This window comes from Chiloscyllium plagiosum, unplaced genomic scaffold (assembly GCF_037043375.1).
Source record: "Chiloscyllium plagiosum isolate Xiang-an unplaced genomic scaffold, Cpla_swu_hap1 HiC_scaffold_33, whole genome shotgun sequence".
Lineage (NCBI taxonomy): Eukaryota > Metazoa > Chordata > Chondrichthyes > Orectolobiformes > Hemiscylliidae > Chiloscyllium > Chiloscyllium plagiosum.
The window spans coordinates 12,243,092-12,267,971 of NW_028270171.1; the positions used below are offsets into that span (position 1 = coordinate 12,243,092).

A 24,880-nucleotide genomic window follows, 5' to 3' on the forward strand; every position below is an offset into this window, starting at 1 on the left:
CACAACAACACGACGGTTGGAGGAAGAGCGCCTCATCTTCCGCCTAGGAACCCTCCAACCACAAGGGATGAACTCGGATTTCACCAGGTTCCTCATTTCCCCTCCCCCCACTTTGTCTCAGTCAAATCCATCGAATTCAGCACCGCCTTCCTAACCTGCAATCTTCTTCCTGACCTCTCCGCCCCCACCCCAGTCTGACCTATCACCCTCACCTTGACCTCTTTCCACCTATCACATTTCTGACGCCTCTCCCCCAAGTCCCTCCTCCCTACCTTTTATCTTAGCCTGCTGGACAAACTTTCCTCATTCCTGAAGAAGGGCTTATGCCCGAAACGTCGATTCTCCTGTTCCCTGGATGCTGCCTGACCTGCGCTTTTCCAGCATCGCATTTTCAGCAGTTTTCCCTTGTTCCTTGGCCAATACTTGATTTAATTTCGAAAACAGATTATCTGTTTTAGAGAGTTTAGGGGTGTGCATTTCACAAATTAACTGCTGCTTTTCCTACAGTGCAACACTAATGAGATTTCAGGAAGTACTTCTTTAGAGTATTTTTTCACATCCAGTTTGGGCATGGGAAAGTAGTGGGATGTTAATAACACCTTCGGGTGTGATGAAACAGACCCAATTTTGGCTGTCCCAAGCACTTTCACCTGTAATGTGAGAGCAACGAATTGGAGTTGACATAAATGCTCTTTTAAAAGTGGGTTAGTTCTATATAAGTTTGTAATCAGAAGTTTTTAAAAATGCCTCACTCTTGAAAGTTGAAGGAAAGAGGCTTAAAGTGTTAATGAGAGTTTAAAATGTCTGCTGGACTACATTGAGTGACAGGCCGACTGGTGCAGTTTAGGAAAAATACATTCATATCTGTTCTAGCAGTTTCAATAGAGGTTCCTTGTTAAAATTCTAAAAGAACCTTTATTATGTCATTATAAACATTTGCTTAAGTTTCAAAAACTACACTTTTCAGCTGGGGTTTCTGAGTTCACAGTTTGGGCAACTTGGAGTTAAAGGATTATCTTTTGCAGGGTCTGAATGAAAATTTTATTTTTCTAAGAAATTGAACACTTGAATTGTAAAGCTTTGAATAAATTACATGAATGGGAATTTTTAAAATCATGAATAAATCCTAGATTAGATTTTTAAAAGTTTAGTTTTCCTTATCACTTTGAACTGCTCCTCTTGCTAGATAAAACGCAGCCCTTAGTCTTTCACCTAGAGCTCTGAGAAATAAATGTAATGCCACCACCACACTATATTTGTAAAAGTTCAAATGTAAGGACAGGAAAGGCCAACAGATGCACCAGGTCATGGTGCAGCTGGATTTCTTGATCCTCAATGCCCCTTAGCCACCAGCAGTTGTTTTATCTGGGAAAGTCAAAAACTTGTCAGTTTGAGGGAAAGGATCACTAAAATTTCTTTGATTCTTGAGCAATCAAACTGAGTTCCAGGAGATCATGGTGACCGTAAAATGAATTGCACAATACTTATTATTTATACGTTGTGATTTTAGCCATAGCACTTGCTCATTCTTCTCCCTTTCAAATCCATATCTGCTGTATGAGTTGGCAATTTGTTCCAATGGTTGAGTACTGTCAACAAAAATAAACTTGTTTATATCATGTATCTTGCTCCTTTCTAACCTTATTCATATACACAGTTTAATCCCCTTGGTAAAGACAGGCAACATCTATACTTTTCTTGGTTAAAACATACCCAACTCTTGATTTTTTTTAAGCTAGATATTGATATAATGGCTTTTTCTCATGAGGGTCTCTAAAATCACCCACAAGAGGGAATAAAAACAAAAACCAATATTATAGATGAGGCTTTCCAAGATTTGTAGAAGTACAATATTGCGATTTTTGTATCGGATCGTCGTACCATTCGAACATACTTGATGCTTTGCTATTGCCTTGTACTTCTTGAGAACCTAAGGACATTAATATAAGTTTTGCATCTGGCTACTTCCCTACTCAACAATTTTGAGTTTGAAATCTTTACTGCATAATACACATTTGGCATTAGCTGTATTCATATCCTGAACAGCATTTATTCCCTCTGATAACCGCTTCATTTCCCCCATCAAATCTGTTCGCATTCATTCACAATCATGATACATGCACAAGTGTTTCTATTGTCAATGAATTACTGACACCATAATCCAGGTCACTAATAAATGTTGTCCAGACCATTGGTTCAGAGACCAAATGCTGCAGTTCCTGATGCAGAAATACAGCCTTTAACAACAATCTTTTCTATTTACGTGCATGCAATCAATTTGTTATTCAATACAAGATCCACTTGCACAGGATTCACATTTCATTAGCCGCATCTTTCATATATGAAAGAAAGAACTGAATGGTAGAAAATAAGTTGATTTAGGAAGGTGAAAGTGTTTTGAAAAACCAAGGATTGCTGATGGATCACTGCGGTTTTTAAAAATAAGTAACCCGAAACTCATTGTAAGTGCTATTTATACAGCTGCTCGTTCAAGCAGTAGTGGATTTTATTTTACGGTTGAGCTGTAACCAAAGGTTGTGAAGATTCAGCCAGCAACAAGTAGCTGATTGGTCAGTGGGCTAGTCATGAGTTCCTGATGACAAAGGTCTTCTGCTTGTCAACATTGTGATTGGTTTCCAGGTGGCTGGACAGCTTGGTAATGTGAAAAAGTTGGTGAGAAGTCATCAGATCTGCACAGGCTCAGAAGCTATCTCTGTTCCTTATAGTACAAATCATTTTATTAAATCCACGTTTTATTTCCTATTCACTTCTTTGTCACTTTCTTTTGTGATTAATCTGTTGAGACATGCTGTGACACATTTCTGGAGTAGGTGGGACTTGAATGACCTGTATCATCCAGTGGCCCAGAGGGAGGAACTCTATCACTACATGACAAGTGCTCTCTGAGAGTTTGTAAACTGCTCAAACTCTGGCAGCAGCAGGGTTTAAACAATCCCTCCACTGAGACTAGAACCTGAATCCAGAATTTCAAACCACTCGGCCTCATGTTGATTATATTTTCTAACAACCTGTTCAGAGATGATATGAAGCACCTCCGGAGCAGGTGGCTCTTGAATCTGGGCTTCTGGCTTAGAGGTAGGGATACTAGCACAGCACCACAAGAATTCTTATGTTTCTAGTTTCATCTTAGATGCATCTACATGACTATAGTTGAAAGAGTAATGCCTAAATTAGGTGAACCCAGTGTGGATAGGAGCCGTTCTTTGCACAGGTCTTAAAAGGATAGAAAATCACTTAGTATTTCTGTTCCAGATCTCTCTTCAGTAATTCCTTCTGCGTGATTCTCCTGCTTCAGCAATCAGTGAGTACAATGTAGATCTTTGTGTACCTGATGACATTCAACAGTTGGGCTTCGATTAATATAATGATGGACTACTGACAACTGCGAAATGATATTCCTTGATGAAAAACGGGGATATTTGTTAAAGGCAAAGGCTGAGTCATTGTCACATTGTTGTGTTGACAGTCTGCTCATGGTGGAAAAATACATCTGTAATTGGGTGTAATTGAACCTTTCGCCTTATTGATATGTAGTGTTGAAGGCATTTGCTCATATCATATTCAATTTTTATTTGTTCACCCATAGCATATCATTGCACAGAGTTTTCAGCAGTGTTTTCATTTGCTATAGGAGGGAAGGCAGTTATAAAGTATCTTCTATAATGGCCCACAAATGTAAGGTCAGGGAAATATGTTCAGCTTTTCATGGCTGTCAGATAATTACCTTAGTACACACTGGATTATACAATCTACAAGAGACTGAAACAACTCACTCAAGGTTCCTTCAAAAGCAGCATCCCAAACTACAGCCTCTATTAACCAGAAGGACAAACCGATGCATGAGAACACCTACTGTATTTCCCTCCATACCTCACACCATCCTGACTTGGAACTATATTGCAATTCCTTCACTCACTGGGTTTAAAATCCTGGAACTTTCTTCTAACAGCACTGAGAGTGTAGCTACTTTGAATGGAGACAGCAGTTCAAGAAGGCAACATGCTATCACTTAGAAATTGGCAATAAATACTGGCCTTGCCTGAAATATCCACATACCAAATATAAGTAAAATAAAACTTAGGATTTCCAGCAACTGATATCATTTTCAGTTCTGGGTGGACCTATCCCTGAAGGTTTTATTGCAAACAGCTCTGAAATGCTCTCAGTTGATCATCTGACATGTTCAGCCTCATGACACACCATCTTCCTACACCAGTTGGGTATTGAATGCCCTCTTTAGATTTAAACCAAAGAGGTGATTCTTGACTGCCTATTTTAAAAAAATACTATTTTAATATCTGTTAATTTTTTTCCTCTGATTGCTCACAGCAGTGTCTGACAGATTGAACTTGAATTTCTGGAGATGACCCAAACAATCCAGCTGGATAAAAAGTCTATGGCAAATGCAAGTTATTGTAGCGAGTTGTTTGGTGTCACTTATTTGAGAAAAGGAGATTTTAAAAATTAGCATGCCTTGCAGATAAATGCAGTTCCTAGTGAGTGATATTGATCTCAGAAATTCCAGCTTTGACAGTTGGTAGATTCATGGAAACTTGCAGCTCAAAAGGACATACAGCCCATCCAGTATGTGCTGATACTATAAATGAGTGGTCAGCTTAGTCCCATTTCACTGCATTTGTTTGTAAATCTTAAAGTTCCTCACTCTCAAGAACTTGCCTAAATGTTTTAAAAAATTATTTACAGAATCAGTTTCCACCTTTTTGGGTAGAGTTCAGCTTGGTAGCTCAAAACACTTCTTTTTCTGATATTTTCACAATCACTTAAAATCCTTGACTTCCCCTCTGACTCATACAATAGAGTTTTTAAGGAATCATTTTTCTATAAAAATCTCTCACCATCTTAAACTTGCATTAGATCACCTCTTAACCTTCGTTTATTGGAGAATAGGCTGAAGCTTTCAAACCTCTCCTTGAATTGAAGTTTATCCTGGTAAAACTCCCCTGTACTCTTTCTAATACTTTTTCAGCTTTCTGAAATGTGGCAGTATGAAAGAATCGTCTACAATACTCTAGTTGAGGCCTAACCAGTGATGTGTAAAGTTTATATAATCATGACATAGTTACAACACACAAGGATGCCCTTTGTCTCATCGTGGGCACTGGTTCTCCGAAGATGTGCCCCTCCTCTGCCTTTTCCCTTCAACTCTGAAATATTTTCTTTTCAATTAGTTGTGTAATTCCCATTTGAAAGCCTCGTTTGACTCCACTATAATTTAAGATTGTGTATTCTTGCTAATCACTTGCTACGTTTTGTTTTATTCATTTATGTTGTTGGCTGGCCAGCATTTATTACCCATCCTTAGTTGCCCTTGGTGGTGAGTTGCCTTGTTGAACTGCTGCAGTCCACCTGCTGTGGGTTGACTCACAATGCCATGAGGGAGAGAATTCCAGGATTTTGACCAAGTGAAAGGTTTGGTTCTTTTGCCATTGATCTTAATACTATTCCGTCTGATTCTCAATCCTTTCACCAGCAGGGACACTTTCCCCACTACACTATCCAGACCCTTCATAATTTGAATAACTGTATCAAATCCCCTCTCACTTCTTCTCCAAGGAGAACAGTCCTAACTTTCCAAATATTTCTGCTTAACTGATATTCCCCATCTCTGAAACTAATCTTATTCATATCTGCTCTACCCTTATAATTCCTTTACATCTGTGTGCCACCTGTGTAACTGGACTCTACCCCAGTTGGAGCCATGCTGTTATTTTCTTGAAATTTAACATAGTTTTCTTGCTTTTGTACTGATAGAACCCAAGGGATAAAACCACTTCTGGCACTTGTTTTGATTTGTGGACAAATACATAGAGAAGTCTCTGTTCCTACGGCCTTTAAGTATTTTATTCCTTGTTTTATATTTACGTTTTGTCATCTTCCTGGTAAGATAACTATTTCCCACTACTTTGCATTTAAATATTGTCTAGCTCTTAACTGCACATTCTGCCAACTATGTCCATTTAAAGTTCTATACTATGTTCCTCACGGTTCAGTAATTTCTGACTCTGCTTTTAATCTCCATTTTTCTGTTTATTAGCACAAGTAACCCATGTGCTTCATAAACCACATTCTCATCTTGTCCTTAAGGGATTTGTGGATATAAATCCTGAAATCTGTTTTTTATATATAGTTAGTAGAACTGACTAGAATTGGGAGTACTGTTACTGCTAACCTCTGCTTGGAAGAAGTGTGCACAAAGATGAGGATCAGATTGAACTCAGCTGTGGTGTTCTGCGTAATGGAATTGCCTACTAACACTATCCAGGCTGAGACACCAAATACAGTACAACAAATCAGTTGTCAGTGCAACTCTTGCAAGTTGAAAACAGGCAAAACAAAACTAGCTGATTTGTACTGGGAAATCTGATAACATTTCAGGTTTTATCATTACTCTGGAGATCTGAGGTATTGCAAATCAACTTTTGTCTTTCTGTCAAAAAGAATAGTTTAGTTTTAATTGTTTTAATGTTAAGTGGCTCCATGGTGCCATTAATAAATTAATGCACTTGCTATTTTGAGATTAATTTATTTATATTGCTAATAGACTGACTTTTTTCAAACAATGACTTTTTGGAAGCAGTTGCAGTTTTTGGTTAATACTATTATATTCTTCCAAAATTATTACTGGCACAAAATATTGGAAAATTTGTTGTAATAAAGGATGGACTTGTAAAATATGAACCTTTTTTCCCTCAACATGCTAAAATACTTGCCAGCATTTTCCGATTTTGTTTCCAGATTTTCTGTACAGTTTCACTGTCCCAATTCTGATTTGTGCAAGCCTCCACTTTGTACAGAATGATACTGATGCAGTGATTCCAACAGTTCAAATGGTTTAAATCTGTAAAAGAAAGAGAGATTAATTTACCATAAATTTAAGTGCAAGTCTTGTTTCACATTCCTACCATCCCTCCTCTTTCTTGATGCTTGAGTTACACTTTAAGCAGTGAAGGTGCTGACTTCAAGTCAACTTGCTAAGCTTGTCTGTTAAGAACCGGTTGTATTAACTATTTATAATTTGACTGGTTATTTACTGTGCTATTCTGCACTTATTGAAGGCAGCAACAACCACTGGATAAGAGAAAATCACCTACCTATGCAGATTCATCACTCTTTAAAACTACAGAATATGAAACTGTGGGGTAAAATTAGTGTAATGGGCTTTACTCTGTTAGCTTATTTGAAAGCATTTCATGGGATTATTCATTGGAGTGTGACATACCTCTATTAGTATTAAAATGTGAACATGTGGATCATGTTACATGTTCATTGCAGAAGCCCATTAACGTAATTGCTTGGATTCCTTGTTTGGAGTTTTCAACTGTTTAACAATCTGCAGCAGAGTACAGTGGAGCAGAGTTTAAATGAGAGGTTTGTGGACTGGAGAAATCTTGTTTCTGGACTGTGCTAACTAGCTAAGAGGGATCAAACTAAGAATTTGATTCTTATAAACCCAACTCCAAGTCATTTAGAAACTCTAAATTGCTCCTCTGATTTTGTCCTGATAATGATGCTTCAGAGGTACGAAACCTTCCTCAAGTGACTATTGTGTATGTGTGATCTGCAGCTGGGATTGCATTTGGGATGTTCAATTATGGGACGTGCACTTACTCCAGTTCTTCACTTAATGCATGCAACATCAAGGTGAATCACTAAAATGGGTCACTGAGGAATGAAAGGATGTAAGTTGTAGTAACTCACTCCTCCACTACTCTTCTGTGATCTCAGTCTTCTCACTAATGGGAATCTACTGAGGACCAGCTGCAATTAAATGAAAAATTGTCTTTGCCCAGTGTCTGGTGGATTGGGAATAGATTTTCTATTGAGTTACAGGAATGAGGTGATCCATACATCTCACATGACACTACATAAGCAAGAATTTTGTTATTAATTCTTGGTCCTGATGACCTGAGAATTGACCAGTGCATTGGCTCGTGTGGCACTGTGTCAACTGACATGTCAGAGGACCCCGCGAATATTGTTGTGAAATAGTTGTAGATCATTAGCCACACAGTGCTGCCTAGAATCTGTAACAATTTAGAGCCTTAATTTTACCTCAGCCAAGTCAGTACCTCAGTACAAGCTGATATTGTACATTCTTTTACCACCTGGCTTTTTAAATTGAGAAATCTCCGTGAACTGCAAAGATACATTGTGGCAAGATTGAATAGTGTAAAAGAGAACATAACGCAAGTCAGAAATTAGTTTTTCAATGTCAGTCAGAAACAGTCAAAATTATATGTTAAAACTCCTTTTGGGTCCAAATAATGTAAACTAACACTGCATAGTCCTGCTGGTAAAGTGCTATGATGTCAGTGAAACCTTTCTTCGATGTGATGCTAAAAATAGCCATATCTGTCTGTTGCCATGTTATATGGACATTAAGGATCTCTTGGAAATTATTTTAAAAAAACAGCAGGTCTCCTGGGAACCAGGCTTTCTTAGGTAGCACCACCACCCAATGTGGATCTGTTTTCCATTTCATTGCCATTGTACATAACACACTATTGGTTTGCTATTTCTGCATCTAAAAGTTTTTACTGAACAAAATGTGCAAACTAAAATAAACCTTTTGCATCTTTGGACTATATTGGTTGTGTTGGCCTTGCAATTTAGTTTGCAGTTTATTTTAATTTTACTGGTAACATTCAGCTGCTCAATTATGTTTAGTCTTTAAAGCTTTGTCTATTGCAAGTTTTAAATGTTATACAGCTAGAACACAGCTGTGTTCTGGTGGTATATGCACGTCCTGTCAGTGGTTAATTTTAAAAATTTACAGACTCTTATTAAGCTCTTCCTGACTATAACCTCTCACCTAGTTTTCTCAGTCATATGCCTTGTCAGCATAGTGCACCTCCCTCCTCATGCTACGTTGACTCTGCCCTTTGGCAAGCAGCTTGGTGTGTTCACGCTGGAGTTACAAGACTACTGTAAACCTTTGTACTGTAACATTTAATTTCATTCTGCATCGTGCATTCGGTTGACATTCAGAACACCATTTGGAGTTCACAGGGTACAATATATTCTACTTTTGTAAGGTTGTCTTATTTTGGTCACTAACAAACATCCTTAGTTAAACTGCATAATTTGCATTCAAGAGCTATAATTAGACCATGATTTGAAGTTCTCTTATTTCTTTTCCTTGCATTATGCTTTTAGTGTTTTAGAAAATTGAAATGATATAATACTGATGATAAATGACAAGACAGTGGATCTAAACTGATCAAAAAACTAATTTGTTCACTGACCTTTGCATATTATTAACTGTAATGTTCTGAGGGTATTCAACTTGACTTTGTTTAAAAAGAAATGTTTTATTTTTTTTCCTTGCCTTCCAGAGACATCAGTTGTTTAATGGCATTGTGTGATTCTGTAGGCACTATTTTCTTTCTAATTGGGCTTGCTGTTTGTCAGTTGAGATAGCAGTCATAGTAAGCTCTTGATCCTCTTCTTATATTCATATTTGTACACTTCCTAGCAATAGTCAACAAGAAACCCTCCACCGGCACAGAAGCTAGTCTGAATATCAAGGTGGTGTTATAATGTTAAATCCCATGGATTCTTGCAATAGTTAGGCTTTTAGTTATTTTTGATGCATTTTCCGCTAACTCTTCACATGATATGATCTTTAAACTGAATTGATTTCTATACTGCATGTATCCAATGTAAAATCATCAATAGTATACTTCTGGTCATATGATTAGAGTACTGTTTTTATTAATCATTCAAGGTTTGTGTAAAGATTTGTAACTTGGGTGTCGGTTGTCGTGGTTGTGTGTATGTTCGCTGAGCTGAGCAGTTGAATAGCAGACGCTTTGTCCCGTGTCATTGAATATGAGTCTTGCTGGCTCAGACAGCTTTGATTGTCCACCCCTAACTGCCCTGGAGAATTGTTTTAAGTGACTATTCTATCATAACTAGATGCAGAGGTCAGCCATTCAGCTCATTAGATCTGTGCCATTCAATGGGATCATTACTAATCTGATAATACTTCATTCCACTTCCTGTTTTTTTTATCCATTGCCCTTGATTTCCTTGCTGATTAAGAATCCGCCTATGTTAGCTTTGGATTTGCTTAATGACCCAGCCTCAACAGCTATCTGAGAGAGAGAACTCCAGAGGTTCACAATCCTCAGAAGAAATTTGTCCTCATCTCTTTTAAATGTGGAACCACTTATTCTGAGATTATGCCCTTTGATTCCATGCTCTCCCATAAGAGGAATAACCTTTGAGAGGAAGCACATTTAATTCAGAAAGTGAGTAACATGGAAAGTAATTATACCATCACAATCAATTGTAATTTATCTTACAAATGTTTTATTGGCACATCCGACCCTTTTATTCTCTGGTCTGTCCAGCCTTATTAAATAGGACTTTAGTTCAGTTTTCCATTTTGTTCAGTTACATTGTTGGGGAAAAGTTATAAAAGATTTTGATTCCGGAAGAATATTTTCTGGTCAGAATAATTTGAGGTAGGAGCATCGTATTTGAAACAACTGAATTTTATAGTTGATTTGGTGAGCTACGGAGTTATTTAGAATATTGTAGAGTGAATTCTTGTATCGTTACTAACTTCAGTTGACAGTGGATTGCGAGAACCACAATGAACTTGGGTTGTCGTCATTTTATCTGATGGTTATCCAATTGATGTGCATGGTTTCCAAGTCAGGATATAATTGGACAAACAATGAAGCTTGACATAATCATACAGCTGTCTCTTGTCAGGCTGCAATTAGATGAACAATTAAGCTTTGAACATGGAGAATTGTACATTTTTAGTACCCTTTGAGCTCCCAAATGATATCCCATGACCTGATTACACTAGTGGGGCACAGTGTGCCATATGCTATACGAATGAAGGAGCCAGTTTGTGAACAGTAAATGTTTGACAGAATTATGCAGAAAAGGCAAATCATGATCCTGACTTAAGTGAGGCTAATGCCATTTTGGAGCTCAATGCTCCAGCTAATAACCTCTGTTAAAATTGCATAGCTCTGTGTCTGTGTACAGCAGCACCCCAACTACTGCTATTTTAAAAGGGTCATCAATAATGTGATGCTTTTGATTTCTTCTGGTGATCACTATAACTCTTCAGACGTTTGGTGCTCCCTATCATTGTTTCAAGTTGCAAAATTGCAAAGACAATGATGGAGCAGGTGCTTGATGGTGTTTTTGGTGATTTCTAATCTCCTGCACAAATCAGTTTCTCCCTGTCACAGATGCCCTTAGTTGGCTTTCCCACACTTTGCAGTTATTTGTAATTGAAGTCAACTAATTGACACAAGAATTCAACCTAGCGCACCTAACTAGTAAGCATTCCTGCAGAGCATTTGTGTCCTTCCTTACAGAAGGTGACGATTACCGTGCACGGTTCTCTGGAGACAGTCCCACCAATGCCCTATGTGACTGACACACATCCTCTCTAATTTTATGTTAAATGATGTTCTATTAGGTTTCTAATTATTTGCTGTATGTGCCTTCTAACCTTTTATGATTCATGCACTTGGATACTCAGATCCCTCTGTAATCTCTTAGCTTTACAGTATCTCACCATTTAGATAAGATACATATTTTTCCTGCTGAAATAGGTGACTTTACATATTCCCACATTGTATTCCAAAGGTTTAACATCTTTGCTCACTTATTTAATCTATTTATATAATTTTGTAGCCTCCTTATGTCACTTCACAACTTTGTTCCTTCCTATCCTTGCCTTGTCAGCACATATGGCCACCATATTGTCCCCCCTGCCACCTAAATCATAAACTGTCAAGGTCTCATCGCTGACCCCTTTGGTATATCACTCATTATATCTTAACAACAGTTTGTGCTTACCCTCTCTGCTTGTTAGCTAGCCAGTCAATCTTCTATCAATGCCAGTTTCTTGCTCTCTACACAATGAGCTTTTAATTTCTACAATGACTTGTGATATAACGCTTTATCAGATGTCTTCTGGAAATCCAGTACGGACCATCCACACTTCCCCATTATCTGAAGTGTATGTTACTTCCTGGAAGAACTCCAATAGATACATCAACTTGACATATCTCTTTCATACACCCATGTGGATTCTGCCTGAATACATTCATAGAGTTCGACAGCATTGAAACAGACTCTTCAGTCCAACTTGTCCATGCCGATCAGATATCCTAACTTGATCTAGTCCCATTTGGCTCATATCCCCTCAAACCTTTTCTAGTCACGTACCCGTTCAGATGCCTTTTAAATGTTATTAGACCAACCTCCATCACTTCCTGTGGCAGCTCATTCCATGCATGCACCACTCTCTACGAGAAAAAGTTACCCCTTATGTCCATCTGTCCCCTGTCACCTTAAACCTATGCCTTCTAGTTTTGGACTCCCCTACTCTGGGGGAAAAAGACCTTAAATTTTCACCCTATCCATGCCCCTCATGATTTTATAAACCTCTCCGCACTCTAGAGAAAATAACCTCACTCCATTCTGTCTCTCCCTGTAGCTCAAATCCTCCAACCCTGGCAATATCCCTGTAATTCTTTTCTGCACCCTTTCTAGTTCAATAACATCTTTGCTATAGCTGGGAGACTGGAATTGAATACAATGTTCCAAAAGTGGGCTAACCAGTGTCCTGTACAGCCACAACCTGCCTTCCTAACCCCTGTGCTCAATGCATTGACCAATAAAGGCAAATATGCCAAACGCCGCTTTCACTACCCTGTCTACCAGAAATTGCATCTTCGAGGAACTATGAACCTGCAACCCAAGACCTCTTGCTTTTGCAATACTCTACAGGACCCTTCCATTTAAGTGTTTGCGCACTGCCCTGATTTGCCTTATCAAAATATCTCACATTTATCTAAATTACGCTCCATCTGCTGCCACTCGACCCATCGGTCTGTATATCAAGATCCTGTTGTACACCGAAATAACCTTCTCTGTCCACTACACCAATTTTTGGTGTAATCTGCAGACTGACTAAACCATCCTCTTATAGTCACACCTAAATCATTTATGTGACTGACAAAAAGTCATGGACCCAGCACCAATCCTTGCAGCACACAATTGATCACAGGCATTTAGTCTGAAAAACAACCCTCTGTTACCGCTCTTTCAAGCTAATTTTTGTATCCAAGTGACTAGTGCTGTCTGCATTCCGTGATCAAACCTTGCTAACGTGTCTACTATGCGGAGTCTATTTGAATGTCTTTCTGAAGTCCACATAGACAACATCCACCACTCTTCTTCAGTCCTCATTGTCCCCTCTTCAAAAAACTCAATCAAGTTAACTTGGCTAGCATGTGCCCTACTGTAACGTATTAAAAAATATCTTTTAACATTTTACATTTGATGGATGTTGGACGAACCGGTCTGAACATTCATGATTTCTGTCCCTCCCTTTTTGAATTAAGGGATTACATTGGTTACTTTGCAGTATAGTGGAACTTTCCCAAATCAAAGGACCTTTGGAAAATTAAAACCGATGCATCCATATCTCACTAGCCACTACCTTTATGACCTCAGGATGAAGTCCATTAGGATGCAGGCACTTACAAGCTTGCAGCTCCAATGTTTTATCTGGTGATTGGTGATTTTACTAAGTTACTGCTTCCCATTTCCTGATTTATTACTGCATGTCAGATGTTACTTGTATCCTCTATAGTGATGACTGCAAAACATTTGTTCAGTACAATTGATATTCCTAAAATATTGCAATCTTACGAACTCAAGATTGTAACAGTGGATTAATTATACATTTGCTACACCACTCTCATTTGTGAGCACTGCTCAATTTGGCTATTGTGGAGTGCTGTCACAAAACCACTTTCAGAAGGGAAGGACAGTTATAGAGTCATATTAAAAGGCGATTAAACCATAGTGAGAAAAGAGAAGGCATCGTGTGGTTCAAACCTTTACCACTTCCCTCCCTTGAAAGCTCAGATACTCACTGTCAAATAGTTTAACGATTATTACTTTAAAGATAGCAAGCATTCTGCTTTAGTGTTGCCAGAACTTTCCCTTAATGAATATAGTCTATTGTTGTTAAGTACACTTTAGTTTACTACTTGTGGATCAATTAATTTTATTTGGCAAACGTTTCCAATCTTACAGCAGTCCATTAACTGTAAAAATATTTTGGAATGTCCTGAGGATAGCTATTAGTTTTCAACAACTTAAATTGGGAAAAAAAAACTAGGCATTATTCAAAGCTGTCATATTGGAGCATTTTCAAAATGACTTAAACAGGATAACCAGAATAAGAATGTAAGTAATGGGGAGCAGGAGTAGGCCATTTGCACCCTCCAGCTTGGTTGAGGATTCCTGATGAAGGGCTCCTGCCTGAAATGTCGATTTTCCTGCTGCTCTGCTGCCTGACCTGTGCTTTTCCAGCACCACTCTAATCTTGACACAGAGAAACTCACCTTGCTCCGTAATCTGTTTAAATTTCCAGAGGCAAAGAACTAACCCAGAGATCGCTGTTTAAAGTAAAAATTAACGATTTTATTATTTAAATCCAACTGAGAACATTAAACCATAACTATTGATAACTCCTTCCTCTTAACCTATCTTTTGCCTCCCACTCTACAATACTAGTCCAATTTTTAAAAAAACCTGATTAAGATTTACAAAAAAAATCATGTTTCAAAACCAGTCAGCTCTTTCGATTCTCCTTTGTAGATTTTCCTCTGTAGGCTTTTCTCTAGGTCGGCTTTGGTGTTCTACTGCACAAATTTTTTATGGACAGTTACGTTTCAGAGAGCTATTCAGCTAACAGTCTATACTTGTTGGTTTTCTTGGCAGTTCTCCCCCTAACTGATGAAATGTCCAGTTTTATGCCCCAAAACATCAGATCATGTCATTGGTTTGATGTCACAAAAACACTAAATTCAAATCCGATTGGATTTTGGTATCTGGGGCATAGTTTAAACTGGCCAAATTTGAATTTGTTTTTGTTTCATGACAATGCAACTCCAGCTATTTGTTTCAACTAAGCGTTAAGTTTTTAAGTTGTTCAGGACATTGTGCTTTCAGTCAGTCTTTGCTAGCTTCCTCTCTCAAAAGTACAGTACACCTTGACACCCCAATTACCCTGAACTCAGAATATTGTAGGATGGAAGCCAGCAATTAATTCCTCACATAACTAACAATTTAGAAAAGCAAAAGTTTGCAATAAGATTTGTAACTTGCAATGCATTTTCTAATTTAGGGCTAAATGATAGAAACTGAAATGAAAAGAAAAATTACATTTACATATTGTTGTTCAGTGTCTCGATGTTCCAAAGTACATCATGCTAACTGAATTGATTTTGAAGTATAGTTCCTAATGATCTGTAGGCACCCAGTTAGCAGAAACAATGAATCTGTTTTTGTGATTTAATGTGGACTGTTGGCTCAAATGTTATGGGGAGAAGTGTTGCTGGAGAATCCGAGGAGCAGGAGAATCGACGTTTCGGGCCGGAGCCGCCCTTCAGGAATGAGGCTAGGAGCCTCTGGGTGGAGAGCCTCATTCCTGATGAAGGGCTGCAGTCTACTCCTCGGATGCTGCCTGACCTGCTGTGCTTTTCCAGCAACACACTCTAGACTCTGATCTCCAGCATCTGCAGACCTCACTGTCTCCCTGTTATGGGGAGAAGGCAGGAGAGCAGAGTTGAAAAACATATCAGCCATGATCGAATAGCAGAGCAGACTCTATGGTCTGAATGGCCTAATTCTGCTTCTGTGTCTTGTGATCTTCCGACCAGGACATCATCTCAAGTAGTAATATGTGTGTGCATCAAGATTTTGCTTTAAGTATTTATCCAAAAAAAATGGCAAGAAGAATTTACATCTACATGAAGCCTTTCACAGCTTCAGTGTGTCCTAACGCTTTTGCAATAAAATCTTGCTGTGAAGAAAATATGGCAGCCAATATTAGCACTGCAATCATCTCCAAACAGAATTTGATTGTGATGCATTTATCAGTGTTTTAAAAATATTAATTGAGGAATAAACATTGTGAAAGCTGCCTTGTACTTCCACATTAATTGGTGGATGGGAGGTTGGTGTGGATGGGGTTGGGGGGTGGGGGGCGGTGGTGTGCTGCTGCCTAGTCACCTGAATGCGGAGCAGCCTTAACAGAGAGGCCCAGAGGAAAGTCATTGAATCAATTAACCGAATAATCAATTATCCAAACGAAATAGTTACCACCCACCTCGTTCAGATAAGAGGTTCCTGTGTATATGACTGAGTAAAGATTGACTCCTAAATCATCCTTCAATTGGCTTTCTAGAATTTAACATTTAATGTAGCGCCGTGAGATCTTTTACATCTACCTGAGGGGTCAGGAGCATGATCAGTTTGAAGCAATGCTAATGCTGACAATGTAGAGCTCCCTCACACCTGCACTGGGGTGGTCACTCGAGACTTGTATGTTTGATTCTGGAGAGTATGACTTGAACCAGCACACTCAGGATTGTGTGAAGCTGTTTTTCTGGACTTTGCGCTCCAATCCATGTGGTGTGACTTGAACTGATTCAGAGGTGAGATTAGTGCTATTGATTCCAAATAACCTGTTTAGATTAATTAGGGAAACTTTATTTGTATGTTGAAGGGAAGGACATCAGAGGAACATTCCCTTCCATAAAAGTTAATATCATGAGTCATACAGGGTGGAGAAACTCCACTAATTTTTTGTTATAATATGTTTAACTCTTTTTACAGTAGCTGGCCTGGCTCTGTTAAAATGTTGGGCTTGGAAAGTAGGTGCACTTCACTTGTGGCTTTTGTTGAAATCAAGCCAAGGATGAGGCGTGCCTTTCTAAAATAGAGACTGACCAATATTTTGAGTCATAGGGAACAGTGATTAGATTAGATTAGATTACCTACAGTGTGGAAACAGGCCCTTCGGCCCAACAAGTCCACACCGACCCGCCGAAGCGCAACCCACCCATACCCCTACACTTGCCCCTTCACCTACCACTACCGGGCAATTTAGCATGGCCAATTCACCTGACCTGCCCATCTTTGGACTGTGGGAGGAAACCGGAGCACCCGGAGGAAACCCACGCAGACACGGGGAGAATGTGCAAACTCCACACAGTCAGTCGCCTGAGGCGGGATTTGAACCCAGGTCTCTGGTGCTGTGAGGCAGCAGTGCTAACCACCGTGCCGCCGTGGTTTATGGTTTGAGAGCAAAAGCAGTTTGCCAGCATTCTGATGAAGCGAACTTACTGGGACAGTGGGTCACATGACTGACTATCTTAAAAATACTAATCCTGAAATAATAGACTAGATTAGATTCCCTACAGTGTAGAAACAGTCCCTTTGGCCCAACAAGTCCACACCAACCCTCCGAAGAGTAACCTACCCAGACCCATTTCCCTCTGACTAATGCACCTAACACTATGGGCAATTTTAGCATGGCCAATTCACCTGACTTGCATGTCTTTGGGCAGAAGTAATAGTCACATTATCATTGAATGCATATGCACAGAAAGAGACCATTTGCCTCAGTGTTTGTATTGGCTCTCTGAAGGAGCCAATCACCAGTGTCACTCCTCTGCCTTCTACAACAGCTGTGCATATTCTTCCATTTCAAATTGTAATCCAATGCCCTCTTGAATGTTTTGATTGAACCTCCACCGCACTGTTAGGTAGTGCGATCTACTTTCTAACCACTTTGTGTGAAGAAGATGCTCTTTCTGTCCCCATCTCTTTTTTGTCAATTTATTATAAATCTTTGTCCTCTAGTTCTTGATCCTTCCAGCTATGGGAACGTTTTCCTCTGCATTTTTTTGTGTTCGTACCCTAGTGATATTAAATATTGGGGTGGCACAGTGGCTCAGTGAATAGCACTGCTGCCTCACTGTGCCATGGACCTGGGTTCAATTCCAGCCTCGTCAACTGTCTTGTTTGGAGTTTGCACATTTTCCCCATGTCTGCGGGGATTCCTCCGAGTGCTCTGTTTCCTCCCACAGTCCAAAGATGTGCAGGTCAGGTGAATTGGCCATGCTAAATTGCCCATAGTGTTAGGTGCATTAATCAGGGGTAAATATAGGGTAGGGGAATGTGTCTAGGTGGGTTACTCTTTGGAGGGTCAGTACAGACTTGTTGGGTCAAATTTTCATACTGTAGGGAATCTCATCTCTGCCTAGTTCCTTTTTTTAAATGTGTTTGTTGCCAAGGAAAACAGTCCAGACATGTTATTGTATCTACCTCTACTTTTCCTAAATTTACTTGTTGGATGTAGGCTTCGCTGGCTTCGTTGCCCCTGAGAAACTACCTTTTGAATCTATATGCTGTTAGGGAGGGGATTTCAGGATTTTGAGCCAATGATGGGCATTGTACCAAGATGGAAGCATAGATTAGCTGCCCATAAGATCCTGGCTCTCTGTTTACTTTGAAAGTAAATAGATAATTTAAAATATAACTATTTAAACCCAGCATTGAGTATCTTTTCTGGGACTTTGGGTACACTATCAAGTATTGGCCCAGAGGTTGCTGCCATTATCAGAGTTTAAATACCTTGCATGTTACCACACTACCAGTAAAATATTAGAGAAACCCTTTCATCTCTAATAACCAAGTCATTTATCACTCTGGTAGGAACAGGTTGGGGGAAAGTCTTTATAAATCTGTCCCTTTTAAAATTTCCTGTTCAGCAAAATGTATTTAGAGCATATCGAGAGTTACAGGTGTGTGGTGCCGGGTCTGTTAAACAAGAACTACTTGCTAGGCAATATGTTGTTCAGTTTATAGTGCAGAATTCTGCAAAGTGCATTCAGCAAAGCCAGTTTTCAGATTTCTACCACTCAACTGGAGATAAGATTTGTAATGCAGCTGATTATTTCATTGAGAGTTAGAAGCATATTTAGTGTTTAATGGTCTAATTTTAATGTACGAAGCCATATGGAAAACAGGGTGCTGGGTTCAATTCCTGGCCTGGTCTTTGCTGAGTCAACTCGGGAAGGGAGAATGGATTGATTTACCTTATTGCAAGAAGGTGCTGTAGGGGAGCAGGTAGCTTGTCTCATTTCCTGTGGATGTTAGAATTAAAAAGAAAAATGCTGGTGCTTGAAATTTTACAGACAGACAGAACTGAAGCATTAAACTAAAAGACAAAAGTTGCAGATGGTAATAGGCAGAATAATTGGGAAGGTAATTTATAATTGCTGTACACATGCTCTAATACCTTGTCCAAAGCACTGCTGTAGCGGTATGAAACACGCTCCCATTGTTACTCATTCTGCTTATAGCATCTTCTTCACCACCCCTGTATGCAGCCTCCTGTCACTGCAGCAATGTTTTGTTTTAGATTAATAAAAGGTAGAAAAAAATAGAAAATTTCCTTAAACTTATGAAATTGGGGAAGTGTTTATTATACTGGGGACCCCTAACTCCAAACTGGTTGACATTGTAACCAGTAACACCTGAGGTTACCCATTGTGAGTCAGGATGGTACTTTTAAATGATTATGGCTCTCTATGCATTAATGAAAGAGTCAGAAAAGAGGCTGGTATTGGTTGGCCTGGGATTTGCATCCAGTAGAGATCTGTAATGACTGGAATGCTTTTAAAATGCATCTGTGTTTAATTTGAATTACTAACTTTGAATTTACTTTCTGAATTGAAGAAATATTTTGATTCTGCCAGAAATCTCAAATAAAAACAAAAAAAAACTTGAAGTGCTCAGCTTATTCGGCAGAGTCTGTTGTAAAAGGAAGCTAGAGTTCAGCTTTGTGACCTTTTTGTCAGAATGGTAAAACATAGCGATTATATGGGGGAGCGGGACAGAGAATTTGGGGAAAAGCAGAGATGACCATAGGAAAATAATCTTGTACAAGCAGAATCTGTAAAGTGATTGTGGACGTAAGAGAGTAATGCAATGAATGTTAAAGATTGATATCAGGGATGCATTTTTTCTGATCTTGTCCCAAGATGAGATTCTCGCCACAAAAGCTGTCCAATTTCTTGCACTACTCGTGAAAGCAGAGCTGCGCTTAAGCTCTGAAGTTCTAAAAATCAGTGTCGCATCCAAAGGCCTGCAAAGTGCCAAGTGAAAAATGCAAGATGCTGTTTATCAAGCTTGAGTTGAACTTAATAATAACAGTAAGAATATGGGCTGAAGCATTAAAATGGAATGCGCTTACCAGGTGTCTATTTTCCCCTATTGAATATGTATAATTGTTGGAAAAAGTATTGCATCACAGCAAGTCCACAAATTATTTCCTTTAATGCTTAGAATTCAATATGCTGGATAGAATAACACCATATTACATTCATAGGCCTAAACAGGGTGGGGCCTATATGTTTTACAGAACTAATTGTCTTCACACCAGCAATCTGATCTGTGCTGTGTTATCTGCGGTACTTATTGCAGTGAAGTTTAAAATGTCCCAACAGGTTTATTTGGAAGCACTAGTTTTCGGAGCACTGCTCCTTCAGGTGATTGTGGAGCATAAGATCATAAGACACAGGATATATAGCAAAAGTTTACAGTGTGATATAACTGAAAATATATATTGAAACAGACCTGGATTGTTTAAGTCTCTCATCTTTTAGAACGACCATGTTGGTATCAATTCGTTCTTATGTAAATCGCAGAACTCTTTTTAAAGTTACATTCTCAAGTGAACTTTAACCATTGATGTCAAGTTGGCCCAGATAATGCATTTAAGGCGTCAGGTGTCCTGTGTGAGACTGTCTGTGCCACAATGTTCAGACTGATTCTAATCTAAAAATGAATGTACAGAATCTCACATGGATTCATGCAGTTTTTGAGCAAAATAAAATGTAATTCTGCAAATACAAATTCACCCCACAAACTTGTGCGCGCGTGCATTGTGGAGGTGTGTTTTGGGGGTCTGGGGTTATGAGTGTCTGTGGGAGAGTATGTGTATGAATGTAAAGGGATAGAAGTCTGTGGGAGTGTATGAGAGAGGGTTTGTAGGACTGTGTGTGTGTGTGTGTGTGCATCTGTCAGTAGTGGAGTGGGATCACGTAGTGTGACATGAACCCAAGGTCCCAGTTGAGGCCACTGCAATGGGTACCGAACTTGGCTATCGGTCTCTGCTCAGCCACTTTGTCTTGTTGTCTGTCCCGAAGTCCACCTTGGGGGACTGTTACCCAAAGGTCCGAGGTCAACTGTCCTGGACCGCTGAAGTGCTCTCTGACTGGGAGGGAACATTCATGTCTGTTTATTGTGCGGTGTCCATTCATCCATTGCTGTAGGCTTTGCTCAGTCTCGCTAATGTACCACGCCTCAGAGAAGCCTTGCCTGCAAGTGTCTGAGATAGACAATGTTGGCCGAGTCGCATGAGTACCTGCCACATACATGTGGGAGGTGTCCCCACATAATGGTGCTATCCGTGTCGACACTGACACGTCTTGCAGTGTCTACCATGACATGATTGTATGATGTTGTCCTGAAAACCAGGCAGTTTGCTACAAAAAATTATCAGCTTGAGGTTTGGTTGTTTAAAGGAGGCATGGAGAAAGTCTTGGCAAAGTGCTCATCCTTATTAATAATGTGTTGCAGGCTGTGAATAACATGGCATAGTTTTTCGGCTCCTGGGAAGTACTGGACAACGAAGGGTAGCCTGTTGGTTGCAACTAGTGTCCGTCTCCTGAGGAGGTCATTACGGTTTCTCGCTGTGGCATGTCAGAACTGGCAGTTGATGAGTTGAGCATCGTACCCCATTCTTATGAGGACATCCTTGAGTACTTCCAGGTGCCTATCATGTTCCTCCTCATCTGAACAGATTCTGTGCATGCATAGGGCTTGTCCATTGGGGATGGCTGTTTTAATAAGCTTCAGGTGGAAGCTGGGGAAGTGTAGCATTGTGAAGTTGTCTGTGGATTTGCAGTAGAGTGAGGTGCTGAGGTGACCATCCTTGATGGAGATGCATGTCCAAGAATGAGACAGATAGTAGAGAGTAGTCCATGGTAAGTTTGGTGGGATTAAACTCATTGAAATCACTGTGTAGTTGTTTCAGTGACTCTTCGCCACAGGTCCAGAGGAAGAAAATGTCATCAATGTACTTTGTGTATAGTTTTGGTTGGAGGACCTGCGTAGAGAAGAAGTCTTTTTCAAACCTATGCATGAAAATATTGGCATATTGGGGTGCAAATTTGGTCCCCGTGGCTGTTCCATGTGTCTGGATGAAGAAGTGGTTGCCAAAGGTGAAAATGTTGTGATCAAGGATAAAGCGGATGAATTGTAGGACGGTGTTTGGCGATTGGCAGTTGTTGGTGTTGAGTACTGAGGCTGTTGCCGTGATGCTGTCATTGTGGGGGATGCTGGTGTAGAGTGCTGAAATGTCCATTGTGACGAGGAATGTTCCCGATTCGACTGGTCTGTGGGTGCTGAATTTCTGTAAGAAATCTGTAGTGTCACAACAGAAGCTTGGGGGAATCCCCTGTACAATGGGTTTCAAGGTGCCTTTGACATAGCCAGAGAGATTCTCACACAGGGACCCCTTTGCCTGATATGATGGGGCATCCTCGTGTGTTGGCTTCATGTATTAGGCAACAATGCAAAGTGGCCGTGCAGAGGCTGATGGTCAAGTTCAGTACCCATGGGGATGGCCTCAACCAGGGCCTTGCGTTCATGTCACACTACAGGTGACCCCACTGCACTACACACACGCGCGCACACACACCCCGTTACACTTTCTCTCGCATACATGCACATTTTCTTGTAGGCACTCCTAACCCACGTGCACACGAGATTGAGGTGAATTTATACTTGCAGAATTAAATTTTATTTGGCTCAAAAACTGCAAAAATCAATGTAAGATTCTGTAAAATAGTTTTTAGATTAGAATCAGTCTGAACCTTGTGGCACAGATAGTTTCACACAGGGCACCTTATGCCTTAAATGCATTATCTGGGCCGACATGACACCAATTATTAAAGTTCACTTGAGAATGTAACTTTAAAAAAGTTCTGCGATTTACAAAAGAACTGAAATCAACATGTTCATTCTGAAAAATGAGAGTCTTAACAAACAATCCAGGTCTTTTTCAATATATAATTTAAGTTACATCACACTGTAAATATTTGCTATAAATTGTCTTACGATCTTATACTCTGCAACCACCTGATGAAGGAGCAACGCTCCAAAAGCTAGTGCTTCCAAATAAACCTGTTGGCTATAACCTGGTGTTGTGATTTTTAACTTTTACACTCCTGTCCAACACTGGCACCTCCAAATATTGCAATGGAGACAGGTGACATAAATGTTGTTAGGGGAGTTCACACTGCTATAAGGGCATCGGTTATGATTGGAATTTAAGGTTATTTTCTTGGATGAGCTACCTCTTTGATATAGTTCCACACTTTCTGCATTCACTCCTTTGTTTATAATTTCATTTGCTAAAGCATTAATTAAGATGACAGAATTTGCAATGAATAGTCTGAACCTCTTTTCCAAATCCTCCCACTCCGAATCTAGCCCGACACTGCAACTGTGTAATATTTGTTTCCCCTTCTAAATATCCTTTTTTTGCCTCAATGCGATTGCTCATTTTTGCTGAATTGTTTACGGTCTCAAGCAGCAAACTTTATGTTCACTTGTGTTGAACCTTTCTGGCTACCACCAAAAGGAAACATATTTTTGCATCTTTTCTGGATCCTATCACTGATGCCAAAGCTGCAAAACTATAATTAAACTGGCTCTGGCACCATTCCCTCCCTGAGGGGGGAAAACCCAATAAAAATGACAAATGAGATATTTTGGTCAAACATAAAAACTTCAAAATGGAAGATCAGTATGACAGTGCATTTAATTCCAAGTATTACTGGGGTTTTACAATTTATTTGTCTGTCTGCATTATCGCTTATACGAGCTGCTTGAAGGTAGGTTCTTGGCTCATTGTCTTCTCTGTCTCTCTGGCAATCAGTCTTTATTTCCCCAATAACTTGCTTCAGTGTTAAACCACCCAGTGGTTCCTTCCTGTTCACTCCTTAATCTTGAAATCTTCATTCCACACATCCCCTACTAGTTGGGTTCCTCTTGAGGTATTTGAGGTGCCCTGTGTCCAATTGCTCTATCGTTTTCATGTTATGATCAGCATATTTCTTTGTTTTTGTTTTCACTCAGCATTTCATTTTGTTTTTTCTGTCCAACTTATCCTTTCCATTTTCCTCCAATTCCACATTTTAAAGCAATTTAGCATTTATATAACATCTAGGATGCATGATAGCTTCGGTTGTAAGCAACAAATTAAACAAAGATAGTAGTGGAAAAGGGATTGTTGCTGACCAGAAAGGAAGGAACTAAAGAAGCAACTTGCGAAGAGCTTGTTTTAGAGTGATTTTTTTTTGTCTGAATGTAAGACTTGGACCTTATGGAATTACAAAGCTAAATTGATAAATCTCTTTGAAATTGACATATTGTAGGTGATTTAGTTTTGCTCATCTCTTTAATGTCAAACAAGCAACTGGTTAACTTAGTGAAATGAGAGTTTTTGTTGTTGCAAGCAACTTTGCAAAAAGAGGTGTGAAAAGACTGCTGTCAATAAATAACATTGTTTTTGCAGTGTAAAGAGCAATGTGGAAATCACAATTGAAGCATTAACTTTATTTTTGTAGCATACACTAATACTGCCCACCCTTCCAAGTGTTTTCAACTTTCTCTGCTTGTTTTGAATTTCCTGTGTCTGTGATATTTAACTTTTTGACCTGTAGCTCAGTGTACACCAGCTTGCAATAAGGGGTGTTCTGAAACTGTTGTTTTGATGTGGCAAAGTAAGAAATAATTAAACAGCTCCAAGTTCCTCGTTTAAAATAAAAGTCAGCAGAGACCAGTTAGGCTAATTAGTTGGTGTAGATTCTGTGCATTTTATAGTTGTTGCTGTCTTTCCATGCTAATTTTGATTAAGTTC

General features: G+C 39.4%; 1 protein-coding gene across 4 annotated transcripts in view; it reads left to right on the forward strand.

The window, feature by feature from the left end:
• The window catches only part of LOC122542210 (carnitine O-palmitoyltransferase 1, liver isoform-like), a 108,334-nt gene that overhangs the window by 14,311 nt on the left and 69,143 nt on the right, over positions 1–24,880 (forward strand). For 2 of the 4 annotated variants that reach the window (XM_043679701.2, XM_087978278.1), the window contains exon 1: positions 8,908–9,052. The exons of the other annotated variants lie outside the window; for them this stretch is intronic. The gene's annotated coding sequence lies outside the window, so the exon portion shown is untranslated. Of the gene's footprint in view, positions 1–8,907; positions 9,053–24,880 lie in introns of those variants that run through there. 4 annotated transcript variants of the gene reach the window in all.